The 15400-nt window shown below is 43.9% G+C and overlaps 1 protein-coding gene and 1 non-coding gene across 2 annotated transcripts in view; both read right to left on the minus strand.

Moving 5' to 3' along the window:
• Window positions 1-15400, minus strand: part of CNTNAP2 (contactin associated protein 2) — a 2272324-nt gene that overhangs the window by 18647 nt on the left and 2238277 nt on the right. The gene's annotated exons all lie outside the window — the stretch shown is intronic.
• On the minus strand, window positions 8924-9138 carry LOC116528090. The gene has a single exon (XR_004258850.1). It is a non-coding gene; the product is annotated as a small nucleolar RNA U3 (small nucleolar RNA).

Below are 15400 nucleotides of genomic sequence, written 5' to 3' on the forward strand. Positions count from 1 at the left end.
GCTCAGTTAAAATAACATCACCTTAAGTCCACCCAAGAGATGTGCTTCATCATTTGTTAGAATACTTAGGCACGTGTTACCATTTTTAGGAATCAAGGAGGAGGGGACTCCTTTTACTCTCCTCTGTGGAAGTTTCTAGTAAATTCAAAGGCCATACTTTAGCTGCGGATTGACCCTTTGGAAATGGCTGAATATTACTGATTTGCTTTGATTGTCATCCTGTCTTTCAAGGGAGTTCAGTGAATAAAAAAATGTATTTAAAAATATTTAATATTCTGCGGGAACCTCTGTATCTCAACTTACAGCAGATGCTGGCTTCAGCTTTGCATGATGAAGTGCTCCTGCACTCTGTGGATCTATTCTGCCAATATGCTTGGGATGTTTGTGTTGTAACTGCTAGTTCGTCAAAATGTGAGGTTGGTCCTTTTTATTCTTAAGTTTCAGAAACTGGTATAATACATAGATGAGAAACTTTGCTGCGAATATAACACCCAGACCACAGACAGCTGACCAGATTTTGGCTCCTCTGTGCGGTTAGAAGTGGGGCATGGGCAAACCTAAAGTGCTTTTAAAAATTAATTCTATGCATATTTTAAGTATTTTGTGAATGCCCCGTTGGGCTCTTGGTTTTGAACTACTCTTTTCGGTTGCATTAGCACAAGTGAAAATTTATAATTCCAATCCCAAAACTTTTCTTCCAAGAAGGCTGACTTCAGAGAACTGAATATAAAAGCCCCATGCTAAATGCACTTCCGTTGTCGTTTGAGCTGTTCTCTTCTTGAGCTGACCCTGAGCTCTCACAAGACAACTAGTTTTGCTTCCTGACAGGTGAAGTGGCAAATGGTCATCAAGGAGAATGCTGAAACAAATGATCCTTGGTTATTAAAGCTGCCTGATGCCCCCCACAGTATTTCTCCCTGGTGCTGTCTCACTTCATTATAAAGATAAAGTGATAAAGTCCTAGCATGAGCCGCGTGGTTCTGTCACAGTTCTCATTCATGTCAACAGAGTGTGAAAAAATATTTAATTGGCTCTAGCCGCCTTGGGATGATTTATTCCCTATCAAAAAGGGGAAAATGGAACCAAAAAAACCCAAAGTTGGATTTGGTAGCAGGGATTTCACCAGCATGTATGCAAACTGCATATGCTTCAGACTTCTGCATTATATTTAAAGGGTGGTAGAAAATAGTAAGACAGTTCAGAATAAAGAACTGGAATTTTATGTTTTAATCCAAAATATTCATTGAGAGGAAGAAATAGTGGGAAAAAAATCACCGAATCTGAAATATATGCATTTTCAGTCTGATAATGTTACTCTCTGCATCCTTTTGAGCAAGGTGCTATAAACTCAATACCCATTGTTTCACAATCCTGATGCATGCTAGGAGTCCCTTGGGATGGGGACCAGGCACCGGGATTTGTGAAATGCTCCCCGGGTGACTCTAACGTGCAGCCAGGGTTGTGCCCAGCACTTCTGTGACCACCCATTCAATGTTTGCTGAGGGAATGAATACAGTTATTTTCTGAGCTGTTTTTTCCTTGTTTTTAAAATGTGGCTGATAATGTCCACTTTGCCTACCACATGCGGCCACTGCCAAGATAAAATCATGCATTAAAAGCGTTTCAACAATTAAAGTCTTTTCCAAATTGAAGCCATCACTACTTTTATCTGTATCCTTTTCCAATTTTCTAAACGTTAAATTTCCCAAGTAAATTACTGAAAACCATTTCAGCATGTCTAAAGGGGGAATTTCCAAAGCAATTCATTTTATTATCTATGTTTAAAATAACTGTACTCCACATTCATATGAATATTTATGTATAATTTACATTTCAACGTAAAGATTTTAATTTTGTAAAAGCCTTTCAGCCTTGCTCTCAGGCAGAAACTCAACAGGATATAAGGTGCTGATTAGCCAGCAAAGGGGGAACATTTCCAGGTGGTGACTGGCAGAGATTCCCCTGGGAGAATTCACACCTTCCAGTTCTGACAATAGTCTTTTTAAATGAGGCAGTAAAAGAAGTGATGGCAGATAATTTAGAGGGTGTTGGGCTCCTCTGAGCATCTCCATACTTGAGTGACGTGGTGCTGTAACAGATGCAAGATACTGAAGAAAACTAAAAAATGTGGTACAGTGGGAAGCATTTGATTGGGGGATCGCTGGAGGCAAAGAAAGACCCCAAAGTCAAGGGATAACAATTGAGCTCAAGTCGCCTCCATTTTCATGGGCTTCTCATAGCAACCCTGGGGGATGAGCATGAGGCAAAAATGAATATTGTGACTTGCTGGAATCAGTGGTTCTGCCATCAGCAGAGAAGTCACCATGGCAACATGTCCAACCACCTTGCCCTGCACTCAGCCCCACGTGACAGAGGCTAACAGCTGCAATGATTGCTAGGCACAGACCCCAGGAAAATGCACCTGTGAGTTCCCTCCCAGGTGGGGTGGGGGTCGGAGGGTAGACAGCCCAGGGAGAAGAATGGGACAGACTCCTAACCTCCCTGGGGTTAAAAATCTGCCATAGGGGAAGAAGGGAAAGAAAGGTAGAGCAACATTAGGAATGAAAGAGAAATTCACAGCAGGGAAAAAACAATGACTTTAGAAATAGTTCCAAAGCTGGATGTTTGTGCCAGTTTTGATTTTTTAATCACTGGAGTTTCAGGGAATTAAAGAATCCTGGTTAACGGAGAACAGAAGACTTGAATCAAGGCAGCCCCTGACACGGTCAGGCCTGTGGAGCCACTAGAAAGCAGCCCATCTGCGCAGAGGACGGCCTCTGAGGTGTTCGAAGCTGAAGGGGAACCCAGCCCTGCTGCTGGTCATGTTTAGCCACTTGAGTGACGTTTTGCTCTTCGATTATTTCTTCATCATGACTGAGCCTTGACAGAGCGCATCCCCAACTGCTTTTCAAAACACAAGCCTGCCAAGTCTATTCTTTCAGTGATGTGGGAAGCCTTTGGCAATTTAAGCCTATCTCTAAGTTCTTTTTAGGTCTCTTAGCAAAAATTCTAGTGAAAGCCATTGGTGTCAATTGCATCATCGGGAAGGTGCAGTCCTGGAGGCAGGGCTGGGGCAGCAGAGGTGTGGTCAGAAGAGAGGGTGGGGCTGGAGCTCAGATTTATTGACTTTGGTTCACATTCCTGTAAGAGGATGAGACACACACCCCACCAGGAAGGAAAATAAGAGAGTCAAACTTTCAGATTACAAAGTTAGAGGCCAGCAAATATAAATTTAAAGAAGACATGATGGTAGAAAGAAAACGTAAAGAATTGATAAATCTAAGATCTGGTTCTTTGAGAAAATTTAAAAAAGAAATTTGCATGGCTGGGCGTGGTGGCTCACGCCTATAATCCCAGCACTTTGGGAGCCGAGGTGGGTGGATCATGAGGTCAGGAGGTTGAGACCATCCTGGCCAACATGGTGAAACCCTGTGTCTACTGAAAATACAAAAATTAGCTGGGTGTGGTGGTGCATGCCTGTAGTCCCAGCTACTTAGGAGGCTGAGGCAGGAGAATCGCTTGAACTCAGGAGGTGGAGGTTGCAGTGAGCTGAGATCATGCCACTGCATTCCAGCCTGGTGACAGAGTGAGACTGTCTTAAAAAAAAAAAAAAAAAAATTTGCCACAATCGAATCAATAGGCAGGGGGGAGGGGAAGAAAGACATTCAATATAAAAACATGAAAAAGGGAATGGAAATTAAATTTAAAAGCTTGTTTTGTTCAATTCCATGGTAATGAGTTTGAAATCCTAGGTTAAATGCATGAATTTCTAGAAAAATATAAAATAACACATATTATCCTAGATGAGAAAGAAAATCTAATTAGGTTATCATAAAAGAAATTGAGTTGTCAAAGATCTGCTCCCACAAAAAGCAGTGGGCCCAAGTGGTTTTACAGGTGAAATCTGAAATCTACCAGAGGTAGCTCCAAGGCTGCCTACCTCCTCACCACTCCCATGTGTTCCCGGGATCCGCATCATCAGCATCGCCTGAGAGCTTGTTGGAAATGCAGAATCTCAAATCCCATTTCTGAGCAGCTGAATCTGCATTTGCTAATTTCCCCCAGGTGATTCTAAGCATGTTCATATTTGGATGACACTTATTTTAATCATTTCCAACTTGGAGGGGGATGGAGAGGTCCTACATGGTACAACTTGGGCATCACAAGGTAATTACTTCTAAACAAATCTTAATCCCAGTAAAAAATTTTAGACAATTCCAATAAAATGATTGAAATTCTTAAATCCACATGGGAAAAGTAAATGTGCAAAGAAGAACAGGAAAACTCAAAAAAAAAAAAAAAAAAAAAAAACAGAATAAAAGGGAGATTAGCTCTATGAGCCACTAAATGTGATAACAAAAGCTCAATGAGTACCACAGTTTGCTCCCATCTCATGAAGAGTCAGATCAGTGTAATAGATCAGAGAGTCCAGAAGGGACTCAGATATGAAGGGAATTTAGAAGATGGTAAAGGTGAAGAGGATGGAGCCTCAACCAATGGGACTGGAATAGTGAGCCATCTGGGAAAAAATAAAGTGAGATTTTTACCTTCCACCTTCCACCCAAATAGATTTCCGTGAAGAAAATACGTAGAACTTACAAATAAAATACAAAATTATTTAAAAAGTGGAATAATTCTAAAAATAAGTTATGAATGGGGAAGGCATGTCACAAAACCCCAAAGCCATAAAACACTTCACATTTCACCATGTAGAATTTGGAAACTTTTACATGAAAAAAAAAAAATCTCATAAATTCAAAAAAATTGAGATCAAACAAGGAAAACATTCAAAGATGTATCAAAACACTAATTTACTTAATATATAAAAAGTACTTATGAATCAATAGGAAAGAATATAAATATATAATTATTGCAGCAAATATCAAGAGGAAGTTCATGTAATAATATGTGATATATAAAGATACTTAACTCACAATTAATGAAATACAAGCTATAACAAAATTTTATTTTTCATATAAAACAGTCACATTTAAAAGAATAATATGATGCACTGTTTTGGTGAGGATGTGGGGAAAAGGTACTCATAGATTGGACTGTCAATTGGATTATATGATTGGAGGATGGTTTGTAGTAGCTATCAAAATTAAAAATACACATGTCCTTTGACTCAACAAAATCATGGGTATGATGTGATTTACTATGGAAATATTGTAGAAATAAAAGGTGGGATACAACATCAAAAATGTGTAACACTAATATATTTGACTTGAGATACATAAATTTGCTTGGTATTTTTGCAGGAAAAGTGGAATTTGAATCATTTGCAGGAAAATGCACATTAGCAAGTGGGGGATGATAGTTTTTCTTTACACAATTAAATGTGAACTGTGTTGATGACTGAAGAGGAAAAAAGACAAATAACATAATAAAAAGAGTGAGTATAAGAGATAAAAATGCATTAATCATGCAGTCTCAGCATAAGGAGAGAGAAGGGATCTGCTCAGAAATAATTAAGATGTAATTATAAGAGCTGGAATGATTACTTTTAAGTGCTTGCAGGTGGTAAAGAAAACCAGTGATCAGCTTGTAATTATGAAGAAAACTGAATAGATATATATATAATTTTAAAATGTTCTTTATATCCATAACTCTTTTGTACATGAAGATATGAAAATATTTTATGGTCAGATGATAGAAAGGAAACTTGGAATAAAGACAGAAATCAACTCCTTAGAAGTCATAACGAGGGAGGTAAGAGGCCTTCAGAGATCAATACGATGGCCAGTGGTAAGGTGTCTGATGTGGTGATGGGAGGCCTGAGTTCCCAGCTCAGTGCTGGGTATGCTCGAGTCTAATGGGGGTATGGGGTTGTTATAGTGAGTGATCCCAAGTACCAAGTTCCATCTAGTTCCTAATATATCTGGGAGAAGACCCACATGCCTAAGAGGGCTGGTTTTTCAGCCACTCTGCAGACTTGAGTAAATCCACTGGGCCAGCTTGGTAGTGGATTCTCAACACTAGAATCTTGACAATCCTGGCCTTGGTTCTGGGGAGGTGGAGAATTGGGTGTTAACTCCCTTCCCTCCACTCACGTTTCTGGATTTTCCATGTCCTACCTAATTCCATGTTGGAAGAGCCCTAAGAATTCCTGGTCAAGGACCTCTCAGTATCAGATGAGGTTTGTGTTAGGACAGAGAACGAGGTAACTTCAGGTTACAGTGGAGGCTGTGAATTCACCTGCTAGCAACTTACAAAAGCCGACTCCCAAGCTCTTTCACATCATATGCCATGCAACCTGTGCTGAGAATCCAGCCTGGACCTACTAGTCCTTTGACAATAACTAGCTGCAGTCTTTACAACTAGAAGATCCCTTAGGAAATGAAGCTTTACATCTTAAAGTGCTTCATCTAATTTAATGATATTTTAAAGAAGATCTTAGAATGTGGCCTTGGGTCTGATGTATTCCGTATCAAATATCATGAATGTGATAAAACACTCTAAGGCTTAACACCAACGCCTTGTAAAACAGCTTGGTGTGCAGTTTGGAGTTGCTCCTTAGTGCAGAAATTTATGGGATGAGACTCTTGGATTTTTTCTGGTGTTTGTTTTGTTTTTACATTTTACAGAACGTGCACTGCCATCTGTGCTTGTCTTCCTGCTGGCAAGTCCTTTCCATTCCAAGCAAATAAGATTCCCTAAATTAGACAAAAAGAGAAAACACAGCAAAGCCCATAATTCTGAGAGGGGAATCACGGCAATTGCCTGCCATTCTGTGATCTTTAACTCAGGGCTGGGGGTTACTTTTTCTACCTTGAACTACGTTCTAAAAATATTCCTAGGGACCATACTGTATAATGTTTAGAAACAGGCTGTACTTATTATCAAAGAGGGAAATAACTAGGAAGAAATAAGATTGACTAGATGTTTCTAATAGAGCTGAATTGCTTTAAATCAAGTCAGCTTAAATCGTAATGTAGAAATCTTTCGTTTATCTCATCTGCCTATAAAAATGTGTTCTTAAAGCCCCATGCTAGGCCCGGAACTTGGAGTGATCTTTCTCTACCGCCCAGTGTTATGTGAAAATCACCTTCACATTTTTCTTCACATATACATGTAAAATCCAAGTATTGTTTATTTACCCATTTTCACAAAATTGGCTAAATTTCTTAAATAAATATGTTGATAAAACTTTACATCCCCACTGAGTAATTCTATTGCCTGTCAAGGCAATAACCAGAAGCCTGTTCTCTCTTTATTGTAAGGTGAAATACAATCATGGGAGAGGTGGTAAAGGCATGCCAGAACCAAATAGAGACTTTCTCTTTCACAAAATCAGGACTTTCGTAAAAAGAAAAAGAAATTTTCTCAGAAAGAGAAATGAACAGGAAACGACTTACTTTGTATGTTACACGAGGCCATGTCTATTTGCTTCCCATAATGGCGACCCCCTATCTAGGCTACAGGTTGCACTGCTCCAGGAGCCAGAGGCTGCACTAAAAATGAAATCTGCTGTAGTTGTGCAGTGCACAACCTGACCAATCACAAATGTCCCTTATTTTAGAAAACACTGATAGAGCCCAAAGGTCACTGGAGAGATAACAGTAGCTCAGTCACAGAAGAGAAAAAAGTATTTTTCTTTATTACATAAAGCCAGCATACTTTAGAACCTATTTTCTGTTTTTATCATTTGATATGATCTCAGACAGTAGAAAGATGTTACTGGAGCAGAAAGATCACAAGGCCTATGGGTAGATGTCTGGACTTCTAATTTCCATTCTAACACCAAGTTCCTGCAAAACAAACATCTTGGTATAGGTATGAATTGAGTAGCCCTGAATGATCATGAAGATCCCGTTAACACTAAGATCATATGACTCCTTACTCTTCACAGCAAGTTACCTGCTGTACTTTCAGAAAAGCACAGCCCTCATTTCAAAGCAGCATCTTTTTTCTATCTTTCAAAGTATGTTAGCAGCCAGTTCAAAACCCTGAGTAATAATGTGACATCTTATTCAAACAGGCTCCTTCCTGGAATGCAGCCCCTTCAATAAAGAGGTGCTTTCACTGGAGCCACCAAGTCCTTGCCACACCGCACATTTATTGTTCATTTGTTCGTTTCAAGTCTCCTTTTCCAGTTGCAAACAGGCAGATCAGTTCTCCTCAAATTTAGGTAAAAACATCTATCTGGGTGAGCTTCCTTATAAAATGGCCAGAGAGGCCTCTCTCTTTGCAAGCTGGATGATACAGCCTTTCTATTTGTGATTTCACCACCTATAGGCTTCATTTTTTTCCCTAAACCATGTTTTGGGCAGTATTTGGGTATTTAATTTTTTCTTTGGTAACCTTATTTTGAAACATTGACCAAATGGACCCTTCTTTTATTTGATGAGTGATTCTCGATGTTGGTCACACACTAGCTATTCTTTTATTCCTTTGCTTTCCTAATTGATAGGTTTGACTGTGTCCCCACCCAAATCTCATCTTGAATTCCCATGTGTGGTGGGAGGGACCCGGTGGGAAGTAATTGAATCATGGGGGCAGGTCTTTCCATGCTGTTCTCGATAGTGAATAAGTCTAATGAGATCTGATGGTTTTATAAGGGGGAGTTTCCCTGCACAAGCTCTCTCTTTGCCTTCTGCCATGATTGTGAGGCCTCCCCAACCATGTGGAACTGTGTTGGTATGGAAATTATTTTAAACTGAAGCCACTGGGGATTCAACAGGTGCAGAAAGAAGCCGCCTTGGTGCTTCCTTTATCTGACAAGCACTATCACAAACTGCCTCATTTGTTCTTCTAGAAACTCTATAGAATTCTATTCTTCCTATAGAATACATGACACACCTGGGGAGGAGGGTTTACATCATACACACCTGTGTCCCCCAACCCCTGAGGGTCTGATTTGGTCCATCAGGGGTTTAGGACTAGATATTGGGATTTTTCTTTTTAAAAAATAATCATGAAGACCCTTCAGATGGCAACCTTTCCCTTTCATTCTCCCATAGGAAGAGAAGAGTGATGGTCAGTGTAAAAGGCAAGCTGCAGAGAAGCACCACCAAGAGCCGGCTGCATGCTCAGGAGTGAATGCTGAACCTCCTCCTCATGGTTTCCGGTGTTCCACATGTTCAAAGAAACTTCTCTGGTAAGAACTGTAGCAACGGTGCATGGAAGTGTTACCAGAAAGGGTTCCCAATCCAGACCCCAGGAGAAGGCTCTTGGATCTCACACAAGAAAGAATTTAGGGTGAATCTACAGAGCAAGGTGAAAGCAAGTTTATTAGTTTGTTTTCACACTGCTAATAAAGACATATCCAAGACTGTTTATACAGGAAAGAGGTTTAATGGACTCACAGTTCCACATGGCTGGGGAGGCCTTACAATCATGGTGGAAGGCAAAGAGGAGTAAATCACGTCTTACATGGATGGCCACAGGCAAAGAGAGAGCTTGTGCAGGGAAACTCCCCCACTTACTAAACCACCAGATCTCATGGGGCTTATTCACTGTCATGAGAATAGCACAGGAAAGACCTGCTCCCATGATTCGATTACCTCCCACTGGGTCCCTCCCACAACATGTGGGAATTCAAGATGAGATTTGGGTGAGGACACAGTCAAATCCTATTGTAAGGCTGACTGAAAGGATGGAGAGGCAGACCCAGGGTCAGGTTTAGCAAGCTTATTTCAACCTGCCAGGCTGGCTGCCTCACCACAGGCAGTGAAGTCAGCAGCTTGGCTTACAGACTATGGGAGTTATATAGGGGGTTTGCAGGTAGCTGGGTGTTATTATAAGGAAAATTGCATCTTGGTTCTCAGGGACTGACATTCTGCTTAATTGGGTCAACGTCCTGGGTTCGAGCTGGGTGTGACCACATCCTGGAACCTAGGTGCCCTGTTTACAAGGCTTGAGGCTTAGCAGGGGAGAACGAGAATGGGGAGGGGGTCTATGGGCTTGCCTTGCTGTATCCCTAACATTCCAGTCTTTTGTTATACATATAAAAGAAAGGGAAAAGGGGGCTGTTTGTTTCTAGCTGCTTCATGTCATGCTGAGTAGGGATGCTGGTTGGGGTGAGGTTGGGTTACAAGTTGGTAGTCCTGTATTGTGCCATGGGTAAAACCTTGTAATTAATTATGCAAAAACTGGGTGAAAAGGTGTAAGAGGCAAGGGCCAAGGACCAAGAGGAGGAGGACAGTTATAGCAGGGCTGAGGAGGGGAAGCAGCCGAGGGGCCAAGGAGCTGAGAGACCAACCGGGCCAGGAGGGCCAGGCAGAAGAATTGTGTTTTTTTCATTTTTGGGGTTTGGTCTTTGAGCCCTTTGATAGTATTTTGTACTAACCTAGATTTATTGAGGTAGAAAAAGCATTGGTTTATTTAAAAAGAGGCACAGCTTTTTTTTTTTTTTTTCCAGCAGCGAGGAGGTCTCAGCCTCTGCGGTTTTTGTGGGGTGACTGCTGATGAAGAGTTTAGTTGGTTTTAGAGGTGAGTGATAGCATTTGCTAATTTTTTTTTTTTTTAACTGATGATTGGAAGTTTTGGGAGAGTGACTGGAAATATGATAGTGAGGTTTTTAGGCTTCCTGCTTTTAACCTGACACTAGTCGTGACTCCAAGGGCTACTCATAAGGGAATGAACTGTATTGTTCTTTCTGGGTGGGTGTGTAGGGTAGCAGGGACAGGGAGCTCTTGGTCTGGTGGGACAAGGTTAATGTTGGGGTAAGGTAGACCAGGGTGCAAGTATCTGTCCAGTTTGCGGATCCACAACCTACTTCTGTCTCCTGCCGAGGAGGAAGATGCCTGCGGTGTTAATGTAAACAGACAAGTGGGTTGAGAACAGGTGTTGGAGTGTGTAGGTTCCTTGTGTGTGGAGGGACTTGGTCCAGCTTCAGCAACCCAGAGGAGGAGAGAGAGACGCCTTTGAGAACTCCTGTCTGGGAAAGGGTTTCCATGTTTGAGAGGCAGAAGAGGAGGTAATGTGGAGGGGCTGGGTAAAGAGGCAGTTAGCTTCAGGGGAAACTGAATAATTTACTTGGAGTGAGGGATGGGAAGAGGGATGAGAGATGGCTTGAGCTGAGCCGCAGGCAGAGGGAGGGATGCTGCCTATGTGTGTGTGTCCGTTGGAAGAGGTGACACCTAAGAGGGCTTGGCCAAGTTTTGGGGTGTGGAGGGTTATGGGACTTTGGATGGCAGGGTGAGGGGGTTTTGCATGGTTGTAATTGGCAGTATATGTGGAGAGAAGTTTGGTAGCTCTGTTGGCAAGGGCAGTGGGATGGTTTTTAGTGAGGGTGAGGGCTCTGTCTACTTTGGATGGTGTGAGAAGCGAATGGGAATATGGTCCTAGATCTGAGAAACTGGGATGACCGAGTAGGCAGGAGAGGAAAGGGAAAGCAGGTATAGGGAGGTGGCTGATAGAGTCCTAGGGATCGTTAAACTCCTTCTGAGATTTTTGTCTTTTTTCTGTGTGGGAATGGGGGAGAGGAGAGGACTTTTAATATTTGCTATGAGGAGAGGCTGTCCCTCTTAGCTGATGTGTGGGGACAGGAGGACAGCGGAGGCCCCTTGAGAGGAAGTGACAGAGCACACACGACAGCTTGAGGTTATGTTTTTTAGTGAGGGAAATAGGCAGGATGAACAGATGTCAGGGCGAAGGAGAAGGTACAGGGGCGTGCGCCGATATGGAAGGATTGGTGAAGAGATGTTAGAATTTCTTTGGTTGGTTTTTGAGGGAGGATGACTTTTTTGATTTTTGACTATCCAGTTTCCTTGGAAGGAGACGCCTTGTTGTAACAATGAAGCTTTTTTGGTGGGGGATACTGGGGTTGGATTGTGGGTTGACGAGGAGGAGAGGGGCAGGCTCTTTTTTTGCTGCCTCGTCGGCGTTTCTGTTTGCTTCTGAGATTTCATCTGATCCTGTTTGGTGTCCTCAGCAGTGTGTAACTCCTGCCTTAGCTGGGAGGTGTGCAGCTTGGAGGAGCTTTAGAGATGGGGGTTTGCCTAGAGTGGTGAGGCATAAGGAAAGAGTGGGAGAGAACAGTATTAGATAGTGAACAAGTGAGGAGTTCGGTGGCACGTGGCACGTGGTACATGGCACGAGATAAATCCATCAACCTCCACAACCGAGACCTGTGAGGGATGAGTTGGTCCTGAAAATTCAGGCAAAGCTGAGTAGGTGCTTGGTATTAATTAAAAAAGAGACTGGCTTACCTGCTACTAACAGTTACCATGGGCCCCGATACAGTGACGGCGGATGGGGCTGGGGCCCGGTGCCCTGGGCTCTGTCAATCTTCAGCGGCTAAGCCAAGGCGCTGTGGGAGTGCAAGCGATTCTTCACCTTTTGTCTCAGTGAAGGGGTTGCGGGTTGGAGGTACAGGCTTTTCTGTCTGCCTGTTGGAGGACAGTCAGACTTCCAGTCGCCTGTCTGCTGGCAGATGGGGAAGGGGCCCTTTGGCGCCCGGGATTGGGACATGCCTGAGCCTAATGGCTTTCCTTGCCGCACTTGAAACATGCCCTCGGAGGTGCACTGCTTTTGGGTTTTTTGTGCCCCTGGGTGCCACAGCCAGGCTGTTTAGGTTGGTGCATGGGTGCTGCTAGACGCTGGTGTTTAGCACAATCTCTCTGGGTCTTGTCTATTTTACTTTGCTCATCCCTGATATGGAAGGCCAGGTTAAGGAGGTCTTGCTGTGGGGTCTGAGGGCCATCTTCAGCCTTTTAAGTTTGTGCTGGATGTCTGGAGCAGACTGGGAGATGAAATGAGTGTTAAGAACTATGGTGCCTTCTTGAGGCCAGGACTAACATGGGTGTATTTTTGGAGGGTGTCTGTAAAGGCGGGAAAGAAACTGGGCAGGATTTTTGTTTGCCTTTTGGGAAATTTCTCTGAGCTTTTCAAAATTTACAGCCTATGGGCAGCTTTGTTAAGGCCTGTGTTGAGGCAAGTAATCATTTGGTTACGAGATGCCCGGCTGGGATCTGTAGGCTGATATTCCCAGGCCTGTTTCTCTCGGGGGACAGCAGCCCCCCCCACAGGTTTAGTAGGGTCCTGCCAGCGGAGGTCATCAGCATGTGCCTGTGCCGTAAGCCACACTCTTTCCTTCTCTTCCAGGAGGAGAGAGTGCTACAGAGATCATGCCAGGTAAGTTCATTAGACTGGGTAAGATATTTAAATTCTTTAAGTGTCTAGATCGGAGGAGAAAGACCCGAGGCGCTTTTTGATTTGGGAGAGATCAGATAGATACAAGGGGACAGGAATGCGGACAATGCCTTCCACCCCCGCCACTTCTCTAAGGAGTAAGTGAGCTGGCTGCTGGGAATGCCGGTCCGGGAGCAAGTGTGGGGTGGAGATGGAGAGGAGTCGGAGTTGGAAGTGGGTGGGGGTGTGGAGGGGGGGGGAGGGGACAAAGGAAGAGCTAGAGCAGGGACATAGGGCAGAGGCTCTGGGCACTGGTGGGGAGAAGGGAAGTCAGCCAGGTCAAAAGAGGATGTGTTGTCTGCCGGGACTGTGGGAGGGGTTGAGCTGGGTTTCAAGCTCAACCTTGAAACATTGGGGAACCTCAGAACATTCACCACTGTGGTGGAAGAAATTTTCAAGGTCTTAAAGAATGTTGAAATTTAAAGTACCATTCTCAGGCTACTGAGAACCATTATCTCATTTATATTGGGGCCAGGCTATATTACAGTAGAAAATTAATCTCGTGGGCCTGACTTCAGACTGGAGACCAAAGGTGTCTGGATTCCGGAGGAGACATCCTAAAGGGGTAGTTTTAGACGGAATGGACTGGCCAGACCCCACGGTAAAAGGCCAGAAGAGGAGGAGGCTGCTGAGAAGGAAGGTAGGAGAGAGCATCCTCTGCCCTGTTTCTTCTACCTAAGATAGTGAATTCAGAACAGTCACTGTCCAACTAGGCATCCCCAAGATGACAGGACTGAAGCCCCTGGGGCTGGAAGGGCATCCTCAGCCCAGTGCTGGGACTTTGGGACAGAAAACAGAGGGTTGAGGAACATGGATGGAGGCAAACCTCTATCCACCTTACTGGCTAGGAGGTGATGATGTGGATGGAGATAACCACAGTTGGCAATGGAGGTCTGGGGTTTCCCTCCTGGGTCTGGAAAGGGGTTCAGGATGGGGGGGCTAGCTGTGGAGGCAGAGAGAGAAAGAGTGGCCAGCACCTACTCCCGTCCTGGGTTTCAGCACCAAAACATAAGGCTGACCAAAAGGATGAAGAGGCAGACCCAAGGTCAGGTTTCACAAGTTTATTTCAACCTGCCAGGCAGCAGCCTGGCTTACAGACTGTGGGATTATATAGGGGGTTTGCAGGTAGCCAGGTGTTATTCTAAGAAAAACCGCATCTTGGTTCTCAGGGACTGACGTTCTGCTTAATTGGGTCAACATGGTGGGTTTGAGCTGGGTGTGAACACATCCTGGAACCCAGGTGCCCTATTTACGAGGCTGTTTTTGTTATGAGCTCAGCTTAGCCAGGGAGAACGAGAATGGGGAGGGGGGTCTATGGGCTCGCCTGGCTGTGACCCTAACACATATCATTTAGGAAAGTAAAAAGTACAGCTTCTCAATAGAGCGGCCCCAAGGGCTGCTGGTTGCCCATTTTTATGGCTATGTATTGATTTTATGCTAAACAAGGGGTGGATCATTCATGCCTCTCCTTTTTAGACCCCATAGGGTAACTTCCTGACAGTGCTATGGCATTTATAAACTGTCATGGGGCTGGTGGGAATATAGCAGTGAGGACGACCAGAAGGCAGTCTCTTCTTGGCTCTGATGGTTTTAGCTAGCATCTGCACTGCGGCTAGTTTTACCTGCAAGGTCTCTGTGAGCTGTAGCTTGTGCCAGCCGCCTATTTCATTCTGTGACCAAATGTCTTAGCCTCCTGGGAATGCAGCCCAGTACGTCTCAGTGTGATTTTACCCAGCCCCATTCAAGATGGAGTTGCTCTGGTTCAGACACCTCTGACGGAAGCGTAGTCTTGACATCAGGGTTTTAAAAAGCTCCCCGGGTAATTCTAAAGTGCTTCCAAGATTGAGAAGCACTACATAAGATTAGAGCTTTTAAATTGCAGGGGTAAGTCACTAGGAACCATGATAAAACACGAATGCTGATTAGTCAGTCTGGGGTGGGGCCTGAGCTTCTGCATTTCTAAAAAGCTTCCAGGAGACCCAGTGCTGCTTGTTGAGGACTAAACTTCCAAGGCACCGGACCAGATAACGTACTTCCAAATGTCCTCTAGTCAAGCCATGACTCACGACCTGTTTTGGGGGCGGGAGGGTCTCTTCATTCAGAACACACATTTTAACATTTATTTTAACATTTGGTGCTGAAACCCAGGACAGGGGTACTCTGGTGGGGAGACCAGCCCCCTGTCCTCGCTCCCCCTCTGAGAAGAGACCCACCTGAGACCTCAACACATCAGACCAGCCCAACTGCTCACGTTTATCGTGCC

The sequence above is a fragment of the Sapajus apella genome, unplaced genomic scaffold (assembly GCF_009761245.1).
Source record: "Sapajus apella isolate SASKATOON/1434 unplaced genomic scaffold, GSC_monkey_1.0 scaffold56, whole genome shotgun sequence".
NCBI lineage: Eukaryota > Metazoa > Chordata > Mammalia > Primates > Cebidae > Sapajus > Sapajus apella.